This window comes from Choloepus didactylus, chromosome 2 (assembly GCF_015220235.1).
Source record: "Choloepus didactylus isolate mChoDid1 chromosome 2, mChoDid1.pri, whole genome shotgun sequence".
NCBI lineage: Eukaryota > Metazoa > Chordata > Mammalia > Pilosa > Megalonychidae > Choloepus > Choloepus didactylus.
The window spans coordinates 217,431,592-217,455,721 of record NC_051308.1 but is presented as its reverse complement, the minus strand read 5'-3'; the positions used below and the strand labels follow the sequence as shown (position 1 = coordinate 217,455,721).

Below are 24,130 nucleotides of genomic sequence, written 5' to 3'. Positions count from 1 at the left end.
TATTTTAAACTCTCCCTCATATTTGAAGGACAGTTTGCCAGATGTAGGATTCTTGGTTGGAAGTTTTTCTCTTTCAGTATCTTAAATATATCACACCACTTCCTTCTTGCCTCCATGGTTTCTACTGAGAAATCTGCACATAGTCTTATCAGGCTTCCTTTGTTTGTGATGGATCACTTTTCTCTGGCTGCTTTCAGGATTCTTTCTTTGTCTTTGACATTTGATAGTCTGATAATTAAGTGTCTTGGTGTAGGCCTATTCAGATCTATTCTATATGTGGTATGCTGTGCTTCTTGGATCTGTAATTTTATGTCTTTCATAAGAGATGGGAAATTTTCAGTGATTCTTTCCTATATTATTGCTTCTGCCCTTTTCCCTTCTCTTCTTCTGGGACAACCATGACACACACATTCATTTGCTTCATGTTGTCATTCAGTTCTCTGAGATGTTCCTCATATTTTTCCATTCTTTTCCCTATCTGTTCTTTTGTTTGTAGGATTTCAGGTGTCTTGTTCTCCAGTTCCTGAGTGTTTTCTTCTGCCTCTTGACCTCTACTGTTGTATGTCTCCATTGTCTTTTTCATCTCTTGCATTGTGCCTTTCATTTTCATAGATTCTGCCAGTAGCTTTTTCAAACTTTCAATTTCTACCTTATGTTCACCCAGTGTTTTCTTTATATCCTTCATTTCTTTTGCCATATCTTCCCTGAACTTGTTGATTTGGTTTTTGATTTGATTTAGCATATTGCTTTGAAAATCTTTAATTTACTGTTTCATGAAAGTGAAACAATATCTCAACTGCATCTTGATTGAGGTGTAAGTTTGTTCCTTTGACTGGGCCATATCTCTGCCCTTCCCAGTGTAGTTTGTAGTCCACTGTTGTCTAGGCATCCCCAGTTATCCCAGTTAGATTTTCCCAGACCAAAATGGGTTCAGGTCTCAGAATAGAGTTATATTCAGTTTCAAGTCCTCTGAGGGTTTGTCTTAGAAATTGACACTTTCTGATGAGGTCTCTAGCCACTGTGCTTTTCCTAACCTGCCCAGCAGGTGGCACCTGTCAGCCTGTCACTCCTGACTGGTGTAAAAAGATGTGACCCCTTTAATTCTTAACTTAGGTTGTTTCTGTTTTGACTGTTTTCCCCCAGGCCCTGGGGTCTGAGTTCTGAGGGGAGGACAGGCCCTTGAGCTGAGCCCCACCTCCTTCCTCTTAGGGAAGATATGGCCCAAGGGAGCTATCCTCTGCATTTCAATAATTCCTTTGTCTCTCTTACTCTGTCAACTCCACCCAGTCTGGGTCAGAGTGCTATGAACTGAAAATGGCTGAGGCTCCACTGAGCCATTCAGGTTGAGAGAGAGAAAAAGTGATAGAAAGCCCCCCTTTAGAGCCAATCCATGGCTCCTCAATTTTGCCCATCGGTCAGATAGAGCACCTGGTCTTCTGGACTCCCCCTCCCAGGGCACAGGTGTTTTCTAGCTCTCTAAGGTAAGTCTCTAAAAGTCTCTGTATTTTTTTTCTTTTTTAAATTTTTTTCCTCTCCATCAGCACCACCTTCTCTCCACTGGGAGTGACCTCAGGGTGCTTTGCTGATCTATGTTTGTAGCTTGTATTCAGCAGTCCATATTTGTTGATTGAAACCCCAGTTGGAGTTGGGCTGAGCTATATTCGCTTGCTCTGAGAATGCTGCTTTCTCCCACAGTGAAGTCCTGCAGCTCAGCCTGCCATAGGGGGAGGGGCTCCTGGCATGGTTCTGCAGTCTTTACTTACAGATTTTATGCTGCAATCTCAGCCTTTCCACCCAATCCAGGTTGGTGTACAAAGTGTGGACAGTCATGGTTATCCCCCAGCAGTTGTTCCAGATTATTTACTAGTTGTTCCTGGTTTACTAGTTGATTATTAGTTTTTTCAGGGGACTAACTAAATTCCACACCTCTCTATACCACCATCATAGCTCCTCTCCTCTCCTTCACTGAAAAATAATTTTGCCTTATACAGAATTATTGGTTGACTATTTTTCTTTAAGGACTTTAAATATACTGTTCCACCATCTTCTGGCCTCCACTATTTCTGATGAGAGGTCCTCTCCTAATCTTTTTGGTGATCCTTTGATGTGACAACTTGCTCCTCTCTTGTTGCCTTCAAAATCCCCACTTTGTCTTTGGATTTAAAAAAAAAAAAGTCTCATATTCTTTTTTAAATAAATTTAAAAACCAGTAACTTTGAAACACACTCTAATAAAAATACAGCAACTCACATTTGCCAAAGGAAAAAAAGGTTATAGAACAGGAGTGATGCTTACTGGCTTTGCTTACTAATCTGACAAGATAGAGACATCAGGTGTGTTAGTCAGGTTCTCAAAGGAAACAGAACCAACAGGAGATATTGGTAAATATTTTGAGATTTTATAAAAGTGTCTTATACAACTGTGGGATGCACAAGTCCAAATTCCTTAGATCAGGCTGCAACCTGGCAACTTTGGTGAAGGTTTTCAATGAATTCCCCAGGAGAAGCTGGCAGACTGATGTAGAGATGAAAGTTCACTCTTTTGACTGCTGAAGCCATCACTTCTCCTTTTAAAGCTTCAACTGATGGGATTAAACATGTCTCATTGCTAAAAACACCTCCTTAGTTGATTGCAACTAGCCATAAATGCAATCAACTTACTGATGATTTAAGTCCACAAAATGTCTTCACAGTAACAGTTCAGTCAGTGCTTGCTTGACCAGACTACTGGGCACCATTACCTGGCCAAGTTGACACATGAATCTAACCATCAGGTCTGTTTTTCTTTCTCTGTCATGATTTATCTTTCAATTGCTGGATTTGAGAGTGGTAATTTTGAATTTAAGTGGTATCTGATACCACTTGATGTATAGCTAGGAAAGACCAATAATGGGTGATGTCCTTATTTAATGTTCCATGAGTTTTTTTAATGCAGTTTTATTGAGATATATTCACACACAATACAAACTATCTGAACTATACAATCCCTGACTCACAGTATCATCACATAGTTGTGCATACCATACAAACCCTCCATGGGTTTTTCTGGATGCTGTTTGCATGTAATATCTTTTTCCAAACTTTCACTTTCAACCTATTTTTGTCCTTCTGTCCAAAGTGAGTCTCTTGTAGACAGTGTATAGATGGATCCTGTTTTTTAATCCATTCTGCCAGTCTATGTCTTTTGATTGGGGAGTTTAATCCATTAACATTCAATGTTATTACTGTAAAGGCAGCACTTTCTTCAATCACTTTGTCCTTTTGGATTTTATGTCATATCTTATTATTTTTTTCTCCCTCTTTTTGCCCTTTTAGTTACTGTTACTGATTGTTCTAGTTTGCTAATGCTGCCAGAATGCAAAACACCAGAAAAGGATCAGTTTTTATAAAGGGGGTTCATTTGGTTACAAAGATACTGTCTTAAGACCATAAAGTGTCCAAGGTAACACATCAGCAATCGAGTACCTTCACTGGAGAATGGCCAATGGTGTCTGGAAAACCTCTGTTAGCTGGGAAGGCATGTGGCTGGCATCTGCTCCAAAGTTCTGGTTTCAGAATTGCTTTCTCCCAGGATGTTTCTGTCTAGGCTGCAGTTCCTCAAAAATGTCACTCTTAGATGCACTTGGGATATTTGTCCTCTCTCATCTTCTCTGGAGCAAGAGTCTGCTTTCAACGGCCATCTTCAAACTGTCTCTCATCTGCAGCTCCTGTGCTTTCTTCAAAGTGTCCCTCTTGGCTATAGCTCCTCTTCAAAACTCACAGCTACTCTGAGTTCCCTCTGCCCATCAGCTCATTTATATGGCTCCACTGATCAAGGCTCACCCTGAATGGGTGGGGCCATGCCTCCATGGAAATATCTCATCAGAGTTATCACCTACAGTTCAGTGGGGCCCATTTCCATGCAAGTCTAATCAGCACCAAAACGTCTGCTCCACAAGGCTGCATCAAAGAATATGGCTTTTTCTGGGTGACATAATACATTCAAACCAGCACACTGATAATCTCCATTTCTACACTCTCCTCCAAACCTCTCTCTCCTGTCATTTCCCATCAGCCTGTAGCACTCTCTGAAGCATTTCTTGTAGAGCAGGTCTCTTGTTCATGAACTCTCTTAGTGTCAGTTTATCTGTAAATATTTTAAACTCTCCCTCTCTTTTGAAAGGCCAGATATAGAATTCTTGGCTGGCAGTTTATCTCTTTCAGTATCTTAAATATATCCTACCTCTGCCTTCTCTTCTTCATGGTCTCTGCTGAGAAATCTGCACTTAGTCTTATCAAGTTTCCCTTGTATGTGATGGATTGCTTTTCTCCTGCTGCTTTCAGAATTCTCTCTTTGTCTTTGGCTTTTGACAATCTGATTAGTAAGTGTCTTGGAGTAGGTATATTTGGATCTATTCTGTTTGGAGTGCATTGCACATCTTGGACTTGTAATTTGATGTCTTTCATAAGAGTTGGGAAATTTTGGGTGATTATTTCCTCAATTATTCTTTCTGACCCTTTTCCTTTCTCTTCTCCTTCTGGGACACCCATAACACATATATTTGTGAACGTCATGTTGTCATTCAATTTCCTGAGACTCTGCTCAAATTTTTCCATTCTTTTCCCTATCTGTTCTTTCCTGTGTAAGATTTCAGATGTCCTGTCCTCTAGTTCACTAATCTTTTCTTCTGCCTCTTCAAATCTGCTGTTGTATATCTCCATTGTGTTTTTCATCTCTTCTATTGTGCCCTTCATTCTTATATGTTCTGGCCCTCCATGGGTTTTGAATTCAGTTGTTTCTATTTGAAAAGAGAGATATAAAGAATGAGGTTGTGGTAATTTGGAGTTCTTATGGACCCCAGAAAAGATCATATCCTTAGATTTAATCCATTCTTGTGGGTGTAGACTTATTCTAGGTGGGACCTTTGATTAGGTTGTTTCAATTGAGATGTGACCCACCTCATTCAAGGTGGCTCTTAACCCTCTGGTGGGAGTCCCTTATAAGAGGATAAAAGCCAGAGAAGTTCACACAAAAATGCCTCAGAGAAGCTAAGAGATGAAATTCAGAGAAGCACCCAGATAATCTGAGATACAGAGCAGCCAGAAGCTGAGAGCAGTGAAATCCAGGAGAGAAGGACCATCAGATGTTGCCACATACCTTCCTATGTAACAGAAGAGCCCCAGTTTGCTGGTAGCCAACCTTCAGAGTCCAGGGAACATCCTGTTTATGCCTTGATTTGAACATTTTTCACAGCTTCAGAACTGTAAACTTGTAGGCTAATAAATCCCCATTGTAAGAGCCAACCCTTTTCTGGTATATTGCATTTTGTTAGTTTTGGAAAATGAAAACACAGGTTATCCGAAAGAATCTATGAAAGGAATGAGACAAGGAAAAAAAAAAAAGGAAGGAGAGAGGGAAAGGAAGCTTCCTAGCTATGACACCATTTGCAAGGTCACAATGAACACCTCAGAGATGGGCAGATCTTTTCTTCTCAGTTGGTACTAGGGAATCGTTTGGAATATATATGCACCGAGGCTTGGACAGGGGTTTGCTTGACAGAGCATCTTCTGTTGGACACCTCAGCATGATTTCTTCCTATGATATTCACCAGGTAACCTCATTCAGTCCCAGTCTTGTTTGTACTCAAAATACCAGGCTACCTGGCCTACCCTGCTCTGATTTCAATTTAACTGGTCCAGTCTTGGGAGAATGAAGGACTTAGAATGGTTGACAACAATCAGGTCTAGTGCATAAGCTGGAGGGCCCATTCCTTCTCTTTGAAGATAGCAAATGAGCTCATCTTCTTGAGAAATTCCTTGGTATTCTTTTGGTAAATTAAATTTTTGTGAAATATCAAATGGAGATCCCGTGTCTTCCTGCAACTGCAGATTCATCAGCCTTTGTCTTGAGTTCCAGAGATCTATATCACTTTCTGTATCAGATTCTGATTCACTGACAATTAATCATTTGTTGATAATACTTCCCCGCCTGGCTTCCTAGGTGTTCTGGTTTGCTAATGCTGCCAGAATGCAAAACACCAGAAATGGATTGGCTTTTATAAAAGGGGGTTTATTTGGTTACACAGTTACAGTCTTAAGGCCATAAAGTGTCCAAGGTAACACATCAACAATCAGATACCTTCACTGGAGGATGGCCAATGGTGTCCAGAAAACCTCTGTTAGCTGGGAAGCCACGTGGCTGGTGTCTGCTCCAGAGTTCTGGTTTCAAAATGGCTTTCTCCCAGGATGTTCCTCTCTAGGCTGCAGTTCCTCAAAATGTCACTCTTAGTTGCTCTTGGGGTGTTTTTTTCTCTCTTAGCTTCTCCGGAGCAAAAGTCTGCTTTCAATGGCCATCTTTAAACTGTTTCTCATCTGCAGCTCCTCTCTTCTCAGCTCCTGTGTGTTCTTCAAAGTGCCCTTCTTCGCTGTAGTAAGCTCGCTTCTTCTGTCTGAGCTTATATAGTGCTCCAGTAAACTAATCAAGGCTCATGCTGAATGGGCGGGGCCACACCTCCATGGAAATTATCCAATCAGAGTTATCACCCACAGTTGGGTGGGGCACATTTCCATGGAAACAACCTAATCCAAACATTCCAACTTATTCCCCACTAATATGTCTGCCCCACAAGATTGCATCAAAGAATATGGCTTTTTCTGGGGGACATAATACATTCCAACTGGCACACTAGGCATCACCTTTCTCTTCATCACTGGCTTTCAGAGTCTTTGGGAGGCTTCTGAAGCTGTTTCTGAAGCGGCATTACTTTTCACATGTGGGTAGTTGCACGGGACTCTCTTGTCCTTCTGGGACTCCAATGATGTAATTTTGGTATGCTTAATTGTGTCCCACAGTTCCCTCAGGCTCTGTTTACTTTCTTTCATTATTTTTTCCTTCTGCTTCTTACATGAGATTCATTTCAATTGCCCTGTCTTCAAGTTCACTGATCCTTTCTTCTGTCTGTTCAAACCTGCTATTGAATCCACCTAGTGAATTTTTCATTTCAATTACTATTCTTTGCAGCTCCAAAATTTCTGTTTGGTTCTTTTTTTATATCATTTCTATCTCTTTATTTTGTTCAGACAACATTTTCCTAATTTCCTTTAGTACTTGGTATATGTATTCCTTTAGCTCATTGAACATATTTAAGACAGTCTATCTAAAGTCTGACTAATAGTTCCAATGTATAAGCTTCCTTAGGGATGGTTTCTGGTAAATTCTTTTTTCTTTCTGTGAATGGGCCATAATTTCCTGTTTGTGTGTTTCATAATTTTTCATTGAGAATTGGACATTCTGAGTATTATCTTATTATAACTCTGGAAATCCAGTTCTCCCACTCCTCTGGGATTGCTAGGTTTAAGTTTTTTTGTGTGTTCATTCATTTGTTTTGTTTCCTGGAGAGCTGGAGCCATCAGTTTGTGACTTTTCCAAACTATTTTTGCTCCCAATCTGGTAACAGAGAGATAAAAGAGAAAAAAAAAAGGTACTGCCTCTTTAAGATGCTGCTGCTGCTTTTGTCTGACGGGGGTTAGAACAATGCCTAGCCTGGTTTCCCAAAATTTGAGGTAGCTATTTCAAAGTGGTAATCAGTGATCAGGTCACACTTCCCAGGATTTTATAGGACTATGTCCTTATAGCCCACCCAGCACCAACAAGCCGTACCAGGAGACCAGGCTGCAATCCCCACTGCTCCCTACCATGCAGCTGGGGTGTGGAGGATGAAAGCCACTGCACAGAGTTTGCACGTCACTGACATTTACCAGCCTCTTCCTCCAACCCTTCCCTGAATGCTGCAAAGTGTTCCACTAGAGTCCAGAGTTTCAAAATAGTTTATTTGGAGAGTTCCTGCCAGTTCAATAGCTGTTTTGGAGTAGGGACTGATTTCCGGAGCTCCCTACTCCATCATCTTCCCACCATCCTCTCCAGAGTTCTTTGAATTTTGGAAGGAATATATAGCACATTTGGGTGTTGCTCCAATCCATTTACTAAGTAACCCAAAGCACTGCCAACTTTGAGTGGGGCCCAGATAAATAAAATTATTTCCAACAGGTTCACTAACAGGGTAATAGTATGGAAGCACCATATCCTACTGGGGAATTAAGACAAGGGTGGACTGACTACTGCACTTGGTTATTCATTCCACCAGTCTCTCCTCCAAATATTCAAGGCTAGGGAATTGAAAGCTAAAAGCCTATCTCCTTCCAATGCTGTTTCTCCCTAAGAGTTTAAAGGTAAAAACTCAGAAGAGCAATCCACAGTGACAGCAAAGGGGAGGGAGTAAGGATATTTTTGTGGTGCCTGGCACTCCCTTCTCTGGACTACTCTCCTTCTCTCTCCTTAAAGTCCTCGTGACTATATTAGTCATGTTTTCTGAGGCAACAACCAACCTCAAAATCTCAGTAGCTTTCAACGGCATCAGCAAACATGTTCCATAAAGAGCCAGATAGCAAATATTTTAGCCTTTATGGGCCATATGGTCATGAGCACAGCTACTTAACTCTGCTATTATAGCATGAAAGCAGCCATAGACAATATGTAAATGAATGAGCATGCCTGTGTCCCAATAAAACTTCATTTATGAACACTAAAATTTTAATTTCATATAATTTTCACATCACAAAATATTATTCTTTTTTTTGTTTCTTCCCTAAACCTTTTAAAATGCAAAAACATTCTTAGGTCATTGGCCTTACAAAAACATGGTGTAAACTGGCTTTGGCCCATGGACTGTATAGTTTGCTGGCCCTTGCCCTACAATAATGAACATATATTTCTTGCTCACATTATCTGTTGGCTCCATGTGCCTCACTTTGTTATGATTTCTCATTATTGTGTTAAGACCTAGACTGGAGGAGCAGTCCCTATTTGAGGCATGCTGTTCTTGCATCAAAGAGGAAGAGCAAGAGAACTGCTGAATACATCTGATGCCTTTTACTCACAAATTGCTGTCACTTTGTTCACATGCCATTGGCCCAAGCAAGTCACAAGATCAAGACAGACAATGAGGCAGAGAAGTGCACTGTGCACTCTGCCTACAGAGAAACAATGCAAGTTACATAGCAATGGGAGGTAAGTACAATCTTCTTACAGTGAAGGAAGGGTATAGTTGGAAAGACTAATACAATATGCCACCCTGACCAGCACCTTTGCCCAATACACATTAGGACAGTATTAGTCAAAGTGTGGTTTGAGGACTGATGTCACTGGTCTATGATGAGTTAAGTACAAGAAATGAAAGTAGGCATTTAGAAAATGTTATTGCAATTTGATATTGCTATAATAGATTCACAACAGATTGAGAATAGACTGGTGAAAATTTTTAAATAAGCATGATAAACATGTTTAAATATAGAAGAGATTTGATTAACAAAATGAAGCAATAATGAAAAATCATAAAAAGAACCAAGAATAATATTCAAATTGAAAAGGTAATAGTTAAAAGAAATAACTCAGAGACAGAATAAGTGGCATGATGGATACAACTGAAGAACAAAGTATTAAATGTCAAGGTCATATTGAGGGCCTCTGTAAGATTATAACAAGAAAGGAAAACAGATAGAGGATATAAAAAGAAAACTAAGAGACATGGAGGGTAGGAGTAGAAATGCCAGCTTCTGGAAAACCAGGAATTCTAGAGGGGAAAAAGTGGAGAGGAGACCTTAATTTTTTTAAATAATGAAAATAAACTTCCCATACTTAAAGAAGGATGGAAAGTCATAGATTTAAAGGGTCTACAGAATGCCAAAAAAGAGAGTTAAGAAAAAATACATACCTAGATACCTTACAATAAAATGTAAAAAAAAAATCAAAGACAGAGAAAATTGTGTAGGCTTTCATAGAAATGGCAAATCAATATCAGACTACTTAATAGCAATATCGGATGCATGATAAGAACATAGTAACATGTTTTTTAAAAACTTTTTATTATTAAATACTTTCAAACATACAGGACAGTTATTAAATATTACAAACTCTATATAGAGAACTCCAGCATACTCCTATTCCCCCTAAGAACATATCCACCAATTTTAACACCTTGTCTCATTTGCTGTATCATTCTGTCAGTCTATCAATTCATCTATTTATCCATCTATATGTCCATCTGTCTATTTATCAATTCATTTTCTGAACACTTGAGTTTAGGTTGTAAAAATCATGCTCCTTGAACACGTAATACTGCCATATTCATTTCCTAAGAACGAGGCTATTCACTTATGTAACCAGCTCAGTTGCAGTTATCAAGTTCAAGAAATTTAACATTGATAAAAATTTTATGGTCTATATTACAATTTGTTTCATATATCCTAAAAATGTCCTTTTGAGCCTTTTCTCTTCCCTTATTAGTTCCTATCTAGGATCACATATTACATTTAATTGTTTCTTTAGTTGCTCATTCTTTTTATTTATTTGTTTAACTGTGGGAACATATATACAACCTAAACTATCCTGTCTAGACCTTTCCCAAGCATATCAGTAAATGAGATTACTCATATTTACACTGTTGCAGTATGCTCACCACCTTCCATTACTATAAGTTTCCCATCTCTCCATACAGAAACCCTATGCCCATTAAGAATTAACTCTCCATTCCAGACTCCACCCCACCCACCACCACCCCCATCCCTGGCTACCTATACTCTAATTCCTGTTTCGGTGAACTTTCACATTCTATGATATATTCTTTGTAGTTACCATGGGCTTAAATTTAACATACTGAACACTCTAGTTTGCCTGGATACCATATTAACTTCAATGGTATACAAAACCCTCTGGCCACCACCCCTCTTTATGTAATTCTTATAACAAATTACATGTTTATACATTATGAATCCAAAAAAACACAGATTTTTCATTCCCTTTTATCATTTGCCTTTTAGATCCTTTATGAAGTAAAAAGTGGAGTTACAAAAGAAAAATACAATAGTACTGGCATTTATATTTACCCATATCATGACTTTTACCAGAGATTCTTTCTTTATGCAGCTTCTATCTTTTTGTTGTTGTTGTTGTTTCTCTATCTATTATTTAGGGTCCTTTCCTTTCAACTGGCAGAACTCTCTTTAGCATCTCTTGTAGGACTGGTCTAGTGGTGGCAGACTTCCTCGGGTTTTGCTTAGGTGGGGAAGTCTTAATCTCTCCCTCATTTCTGAAAAACAGCGTGCCAGATACAGACTTCTTGTTAGGCAAATTTTTGCTCTAAGCACATTAAACATATTTTCCCACTGCCTTCTTGCCTCCTTGGTTTCTGATGAGAAATTGGCACTAAATATTATTGAAGTTCCCTTGTACATGACATGTTGCTTCTCCCTTGTAGCTTTCAGAATTCTCTCTTTATCTTTGGCATTCAACAGTCTGATTATAAAATACCATGGCATGTATCTATGTGGAGTTCATTGAGACTCTTGGATGTGTATATGCACATCTTCCATTAAATTTGGAAAATTTTCAGCCATTATTTCTGTGCATATTCTCTCTGACCTTTCTTCTCCTTCTGGAACTCCCACCATGTGTGTACTGGTATGCTTGATGGTGTCCCATAGTTTCTACAGGCTCTGTTCACTTTTCTTCATTCTTTCTTCTTTTTGCTCCCCAGACTGGTTGGTTTCAATTGACTTATCTTCAAGTTCACTGATTGTTCTGCCATCTCCAATCTGCCATTGAACCCCACCAAGGAATTTTTAATTTCTGTTACTGTGGACCTCAGCTCTATTTGGTTCCTTTTCATAATTTTCATCTCTCTATTGAGATTCTCTTTGTGTTCATGTACTGTTTTCCTTATTCCCTTTAGTTCTTTATCTATATTTTCCTTTAGCTCTTTGAGCATATTTGGGTCCATTTTTTAAAGTTCTTTGTCTGGTATTTCAAGGTCTGGTCCTCATTGATGGTTTCTGGTGCTTTAATCTTCTTTGCCTGAACTATCACTTCTGTTTCTCTGTATGTTTTGTAACCTTTTGTTGAAAACTGGAAATCTTATATTTTAATGTGTTAACAATGAAATTTAGACTCTGTAGCAACTGTTCCTTAAGCTTATATCCAAGTAGTGTTATGATTGAATTTGCCTTGAATGACAGGAGCGAAAAATTTTTTAAAAAGGTAAAAAAGAAAACACCTTCCCCAGTCTTTGCAGGTTGACCTGTGTAAGTGCTCTCCTTCAGGGCTTATTCATACTATAGGTTGTATGAGAATAGCTCCAGGCCAAAGTGTAGAGGCCTCCCTGATACTTTCTGCACATTCATCTAGTCTGGGGCATGCATGTATGGCTCTAGGAATTCCCCCATTTACACAGATGTGAATGTCCCCTCTTCCCTAGTGTTCTCCTTTGCTAATGCTGCAGAATGCAAAACAACAGAGATGGATTGGCTTTTATAAAAAAGGGGGTTTATTTGGCTACAAAGTTCCAGTCTTAAGGCCATAAAGTGTCCAAGGTAACACATCAACAATCGGGTACCTTCACTGGAGGATGGCCAATGGCGTCCGGAAAACCTCTGTTAGCTGAGAAGGTACGTGGCTGGCATCTGCTCCAAGGTTCTGGTTTCAGAATGGCTTTCTCCCAGAACGTTCCTCTCTAGCAAGCTTGCTCCTCTTCAAAACATCACTCACAGCTGCACTTGGGATATTTGTCCTCTCTTAGCTTCTCTGGAGCAAGAGTCTGCTTTCAACTGCTGTCTTCAAAATATCTCTCATCTGCAGCTCCTGTGCTTTCTTCAAAGTGTCCCTCTTGGCTGTAGCTCCTCTTCAAAACATCACTCCCAGCTGCACTGAGTTCTTTCTGTTATGTCAGCTCATTTATATGGCTCCACTGATCAACTTAAACCCACCCTGGATGGGTGGAGCAACACCTCCATGGAAATTATCCAATCAGAGTCATCACCCACAGCTGGGTGGGGCGCATTCCAAAGAAACACTCAAAGAATTACGATCTAATCAACCCTGATAACGTCTGCCCATACAAGATTACATAAAAGATAATGGCATTTGGGGGACATAATACATTCAAAGCAGCACACCTAGGAAACAGTTTCCCCATGGTCCCAGGCACTGCCCTGTACATCCTACAGCCAGCAATCCTTTGTCCCAGGCAACCCCTTGGTGGCTCTTCCACAGGGTTCTGAAAGAGAGCTCTGTGAGCTTCCTACTACAGGCAGGGCGAGTGCTGTGATGGGAGTCACTCAGGCCATCAACAGATAGACTGGGCCAGAAATACATGCTCCCAGTATGTGCATGAAGGTTACTTTGCTCCCTACATAACTGGGACCAGGGAGCACTGGGAGCATGAACCGGCTCCCAGCCAAGATGATGAGGGTTAGGAGAGGGACCAGCCATGGAACCATGAGATCCTACTCTTTATAAGTAGTCTTTTTTCTTGATTCAGTGCTCCCCTTGTTACTGCAGTCCTTTTATTTTCTGGAGCTTTGAAAAAGATGTTTCTACTAGTTCTTGCAGGTTAGTCAATGCTTCTATGGGATGATGGAGCCCTGAAGTGTCTCACTCCATCATCTTGATCAAAGTGGGGCCACATATTTTAAGGTATCAAAGGCAGAAACTTTGCCACACACAGACAAGCAATCTTGGAGAAAGCACTCAAGAAGGAAAACAAATGCAGGAGATGCTATGATATCAGGGAAGTAAAAGTGTCCAAATACCTTGGTGAAGTTTATCTTTCTCTTTAAAGGAAACAGTGTGTATCAAAGAAAATAAAAAGAAGAAACCCATCCATAACAACCCAGAACTAAGATTCCAAGTAATACAAATATTGGAAGGGGTAGAGAAAATAGAGACATGAAGATATGCTTAACTACTTTCTTATTAAGGAAAAGAAAAAGACAGTGATATATTTAATACATCCACTAGGATAAAAAGCATGAGTATAGGTCACAAATTAAGGGCAAGCACAATAAAAAAAAAAAAGGTATAACTTTCAAATCAGCAGGAGAAAACTGAATCTTGCCAATGGAAAATAGGAAAGAACAAAAAAATCTGGAATAAAACATAAAGCAAATGTAAAACATGAAATAATATGACTGAAATTGGTCCTAATTTAACCGGTAATACAACAATGTGACTGGGTTAAATTCAAAACTAAAAGGCAGAGACTCTCAGATCAAATTTGTAAAAATCCAACAATATGATTTATCAAAACATATAATTAAAACAAGAATAAACGGAAAGGTTAAAAACAAAAGAATAGGAAAGGATATACCAGGCATATATGAACCAAAACAATACAGAAGATAGCAATCCTAATATCTAATAAAATATCATTTAAGATAAAAGAATATTATAAGAGATAAAAGATAAGGTGGAACATATAATGAAAGTAGAGAAAAGAAATTATAAATGCTAACTATTGACTGGTGACCAGTTGCAGAAACAAAGACTGCTGTAGCCACACATATTTTCTTTCTTGATTACAGAATATCTTTTTGGGATTATGACAGAATAGAGGAGACATGAACATTTACCTGAGATTGATGCAGTTCCTGAAGAGATATTGGGTATTTCCTGTCACTGCAAAGGTGTGTTTTTTTTTCCCTATAACAAGTAGTTTAATTATATTAGGTGGGAACATATTGTTGCTATTGCTGTTTTTTTGTTTTGTTTTGTTTTGAAATTTAAGTATGGAAAGAAGATCATGTAGATGACTAGTTTCCAAAATGATGGACTGTGGATATACTATGTATTGACTCACTTAACACCATTTCCAATCCCCTTCTTGCCTTCTTATACTACATAGAAAGCTAAAGTCTACATTTCCCAGACTCCCCTACACTATTGTTCAAATAGCTGCATTCACAAGAGACTGCAAAGGAGGAGATGAGAATATGTGAGGTGTTGCTTGCTCATGTATACATTGGCTTTTCTTCCAAGCATAGTCTGAAGGCACTTCTTTCTTCTGGGGAAGTTCTGAAAGAGATTCCTGTGTCTAGTCCTAACATCCTAGAATCAGGAGGTGGTGGCATTGGCAGGTCTACAACAAGAGTCCCACAGTTTGTTTCGACGTTTCTCCTGGCTGCTGTTGTCCTGAACTTTCAGCATCTAAACATGGTTCCCTGGCCCACTTGGAGACTCAAAAGCCACCGAATATCATCCAATCAAGCCCTTTCTGTTTAAACCATCTAGAGTAGATTCCATTATCTACAAGTAACAATATTGACTACAGATAACTGGTAGCTATCTGTGAATGTCCTTCGTCTCCTTCCACAATAATAGAATTTTTATCTGTGCACATGAATTCCCTGTATAAAGATTATGTTTCCGTGATTCCCTTTTTAGCAGTTTTCTGGGCTGTTCAAGCAAATACCATGCAATGGTATGGCTTAAACAATGGGAATTTATTTGACCATTGTTTTGAGGCTAAGAGAACATCCAAATCAATCAAGGCATCATCAAGGCAATGCTTTCTCCCTGAAGACTGTGGCATTCTGGGGCTGGCTGCCAGTGGTCCTTTGTCACATGGCAAGGAATATGGTGGCATCCCCTGGTCTCTCCCTTCTCTTCTAGGTTCCACTGATGTTCAGCTTCTTGCTGCTCCTTTTGGCTTTTTTCCCTTTGTCTAAATTTCATTCCACTTATAAAGGATGCCAGTAATAGAATTAAAACCCATCCTAACTGGGCTGGGCCACACCTTAACTGAAGTAACTTCATTGAAAGGTTCTACCTACAATGGGTTCACACCCACAGGAATGGATTAGATTTAAGAACATGTTTTCCTGGGGTACATATAGCTTCAAATCACCACTCTAGGTATGGCCATGTGACTAAGTTCTGGCCAATGGGATGTAAATAAAAGTGTCATGTGGCAGATTCCATCAATCTTCCTTAAGAGATAGCAAGTGCATGCCTTTTACCATTCTTCACACTTCCTCTATCCTTCTGCTTGCAATGTGGACTTAGAGGTCCATTTATGAAAAGGAGCATGAGGGCCACACCCTAAGCATGGTGGAGTAAAAAGTTGGTAATAGCCCAGGTCTCTGAGGACTTCACAGAACAGAGCTACTAGAGTGGCTCCAGATCACCTATCTCCAGATTTTTACATAAGAGAAAAATAAACTTCCATCTTGTTTAAGCCATAGTTACTTTAGGTTTTCTGTCACCCTCATTTGAATCTAATTCAAATTAACCAATGAACAAAATACCATTCCCTAAGTCCAGAAAATATACACCCTTCCTATCTATCCATTAAATTCCTCTTCACATTTCAGGGATTAGTTTAAAATTCTATATTATGCAGAAAGTCTCTAACTACTCCAATCCACATCTTATAATAACTCCCAAGAGTGTAGTTTATTAAGTACAGTTATTTGAGTAGAGTTCCTCTTGGTCTGAAGATCTGTGAACTAAAGAAACAAGTTCAGTGCCTCATACACACTGAACATACAATAGTGGGACAGATAGGATAACCATTATAGATATTCCTGTTCAAAGTTGGGGGGAAATGTAGGCACAAATGTGTCAATGGTCCATTGCAATTCTGAAATACAGCTGGACAAATGTTGGAAATTCTTTGATTAGATTGCAAGTCCTGGGGATAATCATCCATGGCTCTTGGCTCTGCCCTCTGGGTCACCATTCCTTTTGTAAGTCACATAGCCCATATTTGCAGTTACATACTTTTCTCAGACTACATCCTTCCAGCAGAATTTTTGGGGTCAGAGAAATCTTTTCATTTTGCACCGTTTCTGTTCTTTTCAGTCCGAGCTGGCAGTGTTCCTGTGAGCAGTCTCTTAACAAATCTGTGGGTCTCTTGTGAATCTTCTTGGAGTTCACTCTATTAGACATAAGCTACCCCTACAAAACTCTTTGAGAGAAACCCTTTTCTATCTTGGGCTTCTGTTGAGGGACAATGCCCTTGAAGCTTCTTTTCTTTTTTTCTTTCATATAATTTATTTGAAAAGACGATGAATGTTCCCAAGTACAATTTTTAAAAGCTGCTCAGGGCGAAAACATGTTTAAAGGAAATCCACATCTTTCACAGATACAGAATTTAAGTTTACAGATATTCCAGAAGTCATCTTCATGCGTTGAATCATGCAAGAATACTACTGCTAAATGCTCTTTCTGCTTTCCTTGGTACCGTTTCCGCTCAGTTTGGCTTGATCGTATTGAGGTGATGGCAGCCCCTGGCTTGTGCTCACCACCGTAAGCCTGATGTAGATTCATATGTAATGTGTGTATCAGCCGGCTGTTAGTCATTTAATGAAGAGCTGCCTGGCTGTAGTTAGGTGCACCTGCGCTTATGCCTGCATCTCATTAATAGATGCTTTTGGCAGATCAGTCTGCAGTGCAGGAGAAGATGAAGAGGGGTGGGCCTGGGCACATCTTCTTTCACCAGTTTGTTAACAGCTAATAATCTGACTTGTATTTCTGGAAACCAAACTGAATGAAATGAAGTGTCTGGAAACCTCAAGCACAATTTTGGTTGGGTTTTAGGAGAGCCACAAATGCATTTCAGATGGAACTGAAATAAGTAAGAAAGAGTCAAGATTTAATGATTGTGAATCTTTAGTCCATAAATCTTCATTCAGAAATTCAGTTTTGGCCTGGCTCAATGAGGGGTCAAGAGGCTAGTCACCCTGCCCCAACTACAAAAGCTGTGGTTGACAGAAAAGGTTCCACAGGATATAGATACACCTTGTTAAGTTTGTCGCTGACTGTAGAAGGTGTTAACGCACCCAGGTCTGTAAACAGCTGTGTTATTAGGGAAGGGCCGGTGTAGTCGACCCATAGATGTTCCTCTTTGAGAACCTGTCCGGTATGCACAGACTTCAGAGTATCTGCTACTTAAACCTACCTGGGACATCTTGCAGGTTTAGCAGGAAGAGCCATACAAAATTGAAACTTTCCACAACCACGTAAAAAGGCTGTTCTGTGCTTTGGCACACACCACTATCAGGTTGGTTCCAATCTTGTTTATAATTCCTCCATTTTTGACAACTCCTTCAGCAACAACTATGACAAAACCCGCTGTCTCCATGATATAGCCAATAGCAGCATCCAGGACCACAGTGACAGGCACATTAAGGTGGCAGAGCACATTGGCCATTTTCTTTCCTGATAAATCAGGCTGAGACTCTGTAATGCACACACTGAAACTCTACTGGCCCCTAAAGCTGCTTCCAGGACTCTCAGCACCACTCCCAAGTAGACATGAGTTAATATTCTCGCCCCATCGTTGGCACAGATCTGTGATTTTATTTCTCGACAGTGATAGTGTCCTGAGAAAAAGCTCTCCCCTTTCACTCATGATCTTTTTGCATTTGGAGTGGTCAGCGTATTCCAGGGAGGTAAGGCTGATAAAAAAAAGGAAGAGTTCCCTGTCTGAGGACACTGCTGTGGAGGAGTCCGTGTCACACAGGGTTTCTATGGCCCTGGTGACATTTGCTCTCATGCCCTGGATTGTCTCCCCTTTATCTCTCTTCAAGAACTCCAGCAAAGCCCGGATGGCAGCCACTGCTGAAGCCACATCGGGATCTTGTTTCAAATGAGACTTAATGTATTCAATTAATTCCTTGTTGTCCATGGTGCGCTCCCCACTGCAAAGTCCAAGGAAGCCGGTGGGTTACGTGCTAGTGTTGATCCACCCTTAAGCTTCTTAGAAGCCCTATTGTCTGAGAAGATCTGTGAGTCATATCCTTTAGAAGACTTTTTGTCTAACTCAATAGTACTCTCAGGTACCAACTTAGATCTCCCTGAGATCTTAAAAAGGATTTTATGGCCACATCCATGGCTTCATCTTTAGACAATGTTTTCCTGGCAGTGCCCTGAATTTAATGATTGCTCAGAAGCCATTTGTTAATTTCAGCATCATTTGCCTCTAGAGAGGCTGGGAATTTTCAAAACTAGCTAGTTCTGGCCCCTTTTGTTTAACAGTCTTTCCTTTAGCTTATCTTTCTCCTCTCACATCTTACTACAGGCAGCGAGAATAAACCAGATGGCCCCCACAACACTCTGCTTGGAAATCTCCTTAGCTTGAGCACCCAGTTCATTTAGGTACATTCTCGACTCTTCACCTTACTACAGGCAACAGTGTTGCCAAATTTTCTGTCCACACATAACAAGAACTCCCTTTCCTCTGGTTTCCAACAAGAATTTTAAGATATTACGTTAAGCCCTCATGTACAGCTGCCTCAAGGCCATCAGGTTTCTACTGTTTTTTTTCAACTCAGGTTTACTGAGGCATAATTTACACAGAGTAAAATTCACTTTTAAAAGTGTACAGTTCAATGAGTTTTGAACCACAATCAAGATATAGACCATTTCTATTACACTCAAAATTCCCTCATGTCCCTTAGCAGTTAGTCCCTCCCCTGCCCCCACCCCCTTGGTAATCACTAATTTGTCTCAATTTCTGTCCCTACAGTTTTGCCTTTACCAGAATGTCACATATATGCTGTTTTTGAGACTCACCCATGTTGATGCATGTATCCATACTTTTTCCTGTTTATTACTGAGTAGTATGCCATTGCATGGAGGCACCACAATTTGTTTATCCATTCACCAGTTGATGAACATTTGGGTTGTTTCCTATTTTTGGTTATTATGAATAAAGCTGCTATAAACATTCATATAAAAGTCTTTGGGTGGACATATATTTTAATTTTTCTTGTTTAAATACCTAAGAGTGTAATTGTTGGATCCAATGGTAAATGTATGTTTAACTTTTTAAGAAACTCATATGCCAAACTGGAATTACTTTTTGGTTAGTAAATTGTGTTCCTTTGACTGTGACACCATTGTAAGCCTGAATAATGTGGCTCACAGCTTAATAGGGATTGCTTTATACTTTCATTGAATGAAATTATAGCTTCATATGTTATCTTTCCCAAGAATAATGGCATTTTAACTGTTCCATTCAACAAACATTCCATAAAAAAATGTTAAGTCAAAGGATTGGCTTCTTCTTCCATGTGGAAGTGTCTCCCATGAACTAGCAGGTAGGAGGTGTTTCCCCCACCCAGGGTAAAATGAGAATGGCCATGTGCTCTACTGTCTTTTAAAGACTCTTCAAGATTTTACTGACACTCACCAAAAGCTGTATTAGTTATCTGTTGTTACATAATAAATTACCCACACAACTTAACAGCTTAAAACAGCAAACATTTATTACTTCATATAGTTTCTGAGGATCAGGAATTCAGGAGCAGCATAGCTCTCAGTTTTTTTGTGAAGTTGCAGTCAAGCTGTCAGCTGGGGCTGCAATCATTTGAAGGCTTGTCCAGGACTCGCAGGTTTACTTCCAAGATGGCTCACTCACATGGCAGTTGGCAGAAGGCCTCAGTTCCTCTTTACAGGCTGCCTGACTCTCCTTAGACAGCTGGCTCCTCCCAGAACAAGCAATCCAAGACAGAGAGAGAGAGAGAGAGCAAGCAGGAAGCCACTGTGCTTTTTAAGATCAAGACCCTGAAATCACACCATTATTTCTGCTTTATTCTATTCTTTAGAAACAAGACACTAAGGCCAGCCCCTACTCATGTGGAGGAGAATTAGGAGCAATCTATTCAAAGGAGGAGTGTCAAAGAATTAGTGGACATTTAAAACCACCATACTGTTCCATGTTCTTTTCCATGCTCTCCAGTTTCAAGGGGATAAAGGAGTTATCACATTTCCTATCTATGGGATATTCCTCTATCTGAGCTTTGGATCTCCTTCTCACTGAATTCTCAGAAACTTTGACCACCAACTATTTCTCTTGTATATCCACTTATCTCCCTCTCACACTTATGCTTTCCAGCAATGTTTAAACATGTTGTAAAATAATTCTTTCATCCATATCCTCTAGCTACTAGCCTCTTTCCTTTCCTGTAGTGAACAAATTCAATAACCTAGATAAAATGGACAAATTCCTAGAAACAAACTATCCACATTGACTTGAAAAGAAACAGAAGATCTCAACAGACCAATAATAAATAAAGTGATTGAATCAGTAATCAAAAACCTCCCAACAAAGAAAAGCCCAGGCCCAAATTACTTCATTGTAAATGTTATCAAGCATTCCAAGAAGAATTAACACCAGTCCTGCTCAAACTCTTCCAAAAAAATAGAGGAGAGACATTCTCTACCTCATTCTTTGAGGCCAATATCATCCTACTACCAAAGCCAGATAAAGATACTACAAGAAAAGAAAATTACAGACCAATATCTATGAATATAGATGTAAAAATCCTCAATAAAATACCAGCAAACACTTCCATCAGCACATTAAAAGAACTATACAACACGATCAAGTGGGATTTATCCCAAGTAGGAAAGGGCAGTTCAACATAAGAAAATCAATTAATGTAATATACCACATTAATAGGATGAGGAAAAAAACACCCCACATGACCATCACGATTGATGCAGAAAACACATTTGACAAAATCCAGCATTGCGGATGACTTGATCCTATATACAGAAAATCCTGAAAAATCCACACAAAGCTATTGGAATTAATAAATGAATTCAGCAAAGTGGTGGGGTAGAAGATCAACAAACAAAAAATCAGTAATATTTTTATACACTAGTAATGAATATTCTGAAAAGGAAATTAAGAAAAAATTCCATTTACAATAGCAACTAAAAGAATGAAATATCTAGGAATAAATTTAACCACGGATGTAAAGAACTTATACATGGAAAACTACAAAACATTGCTGAAAGAAATCAAAGAAGACCTAAATAAATGGAAGGGAATTCCGTGTTCATGGATTGGAAGACTAAGTATTTTTAAGATGTCAGTTTTACCCAAAGTGAGTTACAGATTCAACACAATCCCAATCAAAATTTCAATAGCCTTCTTTGCAGAGATGGAAATGCCAATAATCAAATTTATATGGAAGGGAAAGGGACCCTGAATAGCCAAAACCATCTTGAAAAAAGAATGAAGTTGGAGGACTCATGCTTCCCAATTTTAAAACTCATTACAAAGCTATGGAAATCAAACAGCATGGTACCAGCACAAGGACAGACATATAGACCAAAAGAACTGAACTGAGAGTTCAGAAATAAAACATCATATTGATGGCCAATTGATTTTGGACAAGGGTGCCAAGTTCACTGAATGGGGAAAGAATAGTCCCTTCCACAAATGGTGCTGGGAAAATGGATATCCTAGATGCAAAAGAATGAAGGTGGACCCCTATCTCATACCATACACAAAGTTAATGCAAAATTGATCAAAGTTCTAAATATAACAACCGAAAGTATAAAACTTCTAGAAGAAAACATTGGGAATCATCTTTAGGACCTTGTGTTAAGCATTGGTTTCTTAGACTTTATACCCAAAGCACAAGCAACAAAATAAAAAAATAGATAAATGGGAATTCATCAAAATTTAAAACTTTTGTGTATCAAAGGACTTCCTCATGAAAGTAAAAAGACAACTTACAGACAAAACAAAGAAAAAGAATTAAAAAAAAAGACAACTTACAGAATGGGAGAAAATAGTTTGAAACTGCATATCCGATAAGGGTTTAATATCCAGAATTTATAAAGAACTTCTATAACTCAACAACAAAAAGACAAACAACTCAATTTTAAAATGGGCAAAAGACTTGAATAGACATTTCTCCAAAGAAAATATATAAATGCCCAATAAGTACATGAAAAGATCTCAACATCAACAACACTTGCAATTAGGGAAAAGCAAATCAAAACTACAATGAGATAACATTTCACATCCACTAAAAGGGCTACTATTTTTTAAAAATGGAGGAAAAAGAAAAGAAAAAAAAAGAAAAAACAAAAGCAAACCAAAAAAAATGGAGGACATGGAAGAAGATGGCGGCATAGGGAGGAGTGGAAGTTAGTTAGTCCCCCTGGAGCAACTAATAAACAACCAGGAACAATTAGTAAATGATCTGGAATAACTGCTAGGGGACAACTGTGACTATCCACACATCATGCATCAACCTGGATTGGGAGGAATGCCTGAGATTGCAGCGTGGAAACTGTGAATAGAAACTGCAGACCTGATCTGGGAGCCCCCTGCACTCACAGCAGCCCAAACTGCAAAGTCTTGCTGTAATAGAGAACAGCACTCTCTGAACAAGTGACTATACCTCAGTCCACCTCCAGCTGGGGTTTTAATTGGCAAACGTGGACTGCTCAATGCAAGCTACAAATCCCCAACAAGCAGACAGAGGCTTTTAGTGATGACTGACCTGGAAGAGCCAGAGGACTTCTGTGTCCCGGGAGGGGGAGCCCAGAGGACTGGGTGCTATCTCTGGCCAACGAGTAAAACTGGGGGCCATGAACTGGCCCTGAAAGGGGGCTTTCTGTCTCTTTTTTTTTCTCTCTCAACCTGAGTGGCTCAGTGGAAAAAGCCTCAGCCATTTTCAGTTTGCAGTGCTCTGACACAGACAAGGCTGCAGATAGCAGAATCAGAGAGACAAAGAACCTATTTAAATGCAGATGAAAACTCCCTAGGGGGTTATCTTCCTGAAGAGGAAGGAGGTGGTGCCCAGCTCCACTACCCACCTTCCATTCAGAACCAGACCCCAGAGCCTGGGGGAAAACAGCCAAAACAGAAACTAAGGAGGCCACACCTCCTTACACTAGTCAGGAGTGACAGGCTGACAGATGCCTCATGGGGTGTGTCAATCTTTTAAGGCACACCCTCAGGGAAACCTGATATTGATTATTTCCCACTTCTGGGACCTGAGCCCATTCTGGTCTGGGAAAACCTGATTGGGGTAACCAAGGAAACCAGATTCCTAGACATCAGAAAACAACATCTTACACTAAGAAAACAGAAAATATAGCCCAGTCAAAGGGAAAAACTTACACTTCAACTGAGATACAGGAATTGAAACAACTAATGTTAAATCAATTCAAAAAGTTTAGGGAAGATACGACAAAAGTGATGAAGTGTAGAATGAAAACACTGGGCGTACATAAGGTAGAAATCGAAAGTTCAAAAAAACAACTGGCAGAATTTATGGAAATGAAAGGCACAACACAAGAGATGAAAGACACAATGGATACATACAACAGCAGATCTCAAGAGGCAGAAGAAAACACTCAGGAACTGGAGAACAAGACACCTGAAATCCTACAGACAAAAGAACAGATAGGAAAAAGAATGGAAAAATATAAGCAACATCTCAGGGAATTGAATGACAACATGAAATTCATGAATGTATGTGTTATGGGTCTCAGAAGGAGAAGAGAAGGG

General features: G+C 39.5%; 2 pseudogenes; both read right to left on the bottom strand.

The window, feature by feature from the left end:
* Positions 1-7,676, bottom strand: part of LOC119514323 — a 47,716-nt pseudogene extending 40,040 nt beyond the window's left edge.
* A 9,868-nt stretch (positions 7,677-17,544) lies between these two features.
* On the bottom strand, positions 17,545-18,496 carry LOC119514315 (annotated as a pseudogene).
* Between the last annotated feature and the right edge of the window lie 5,634 nt (positions 18,497-24,130).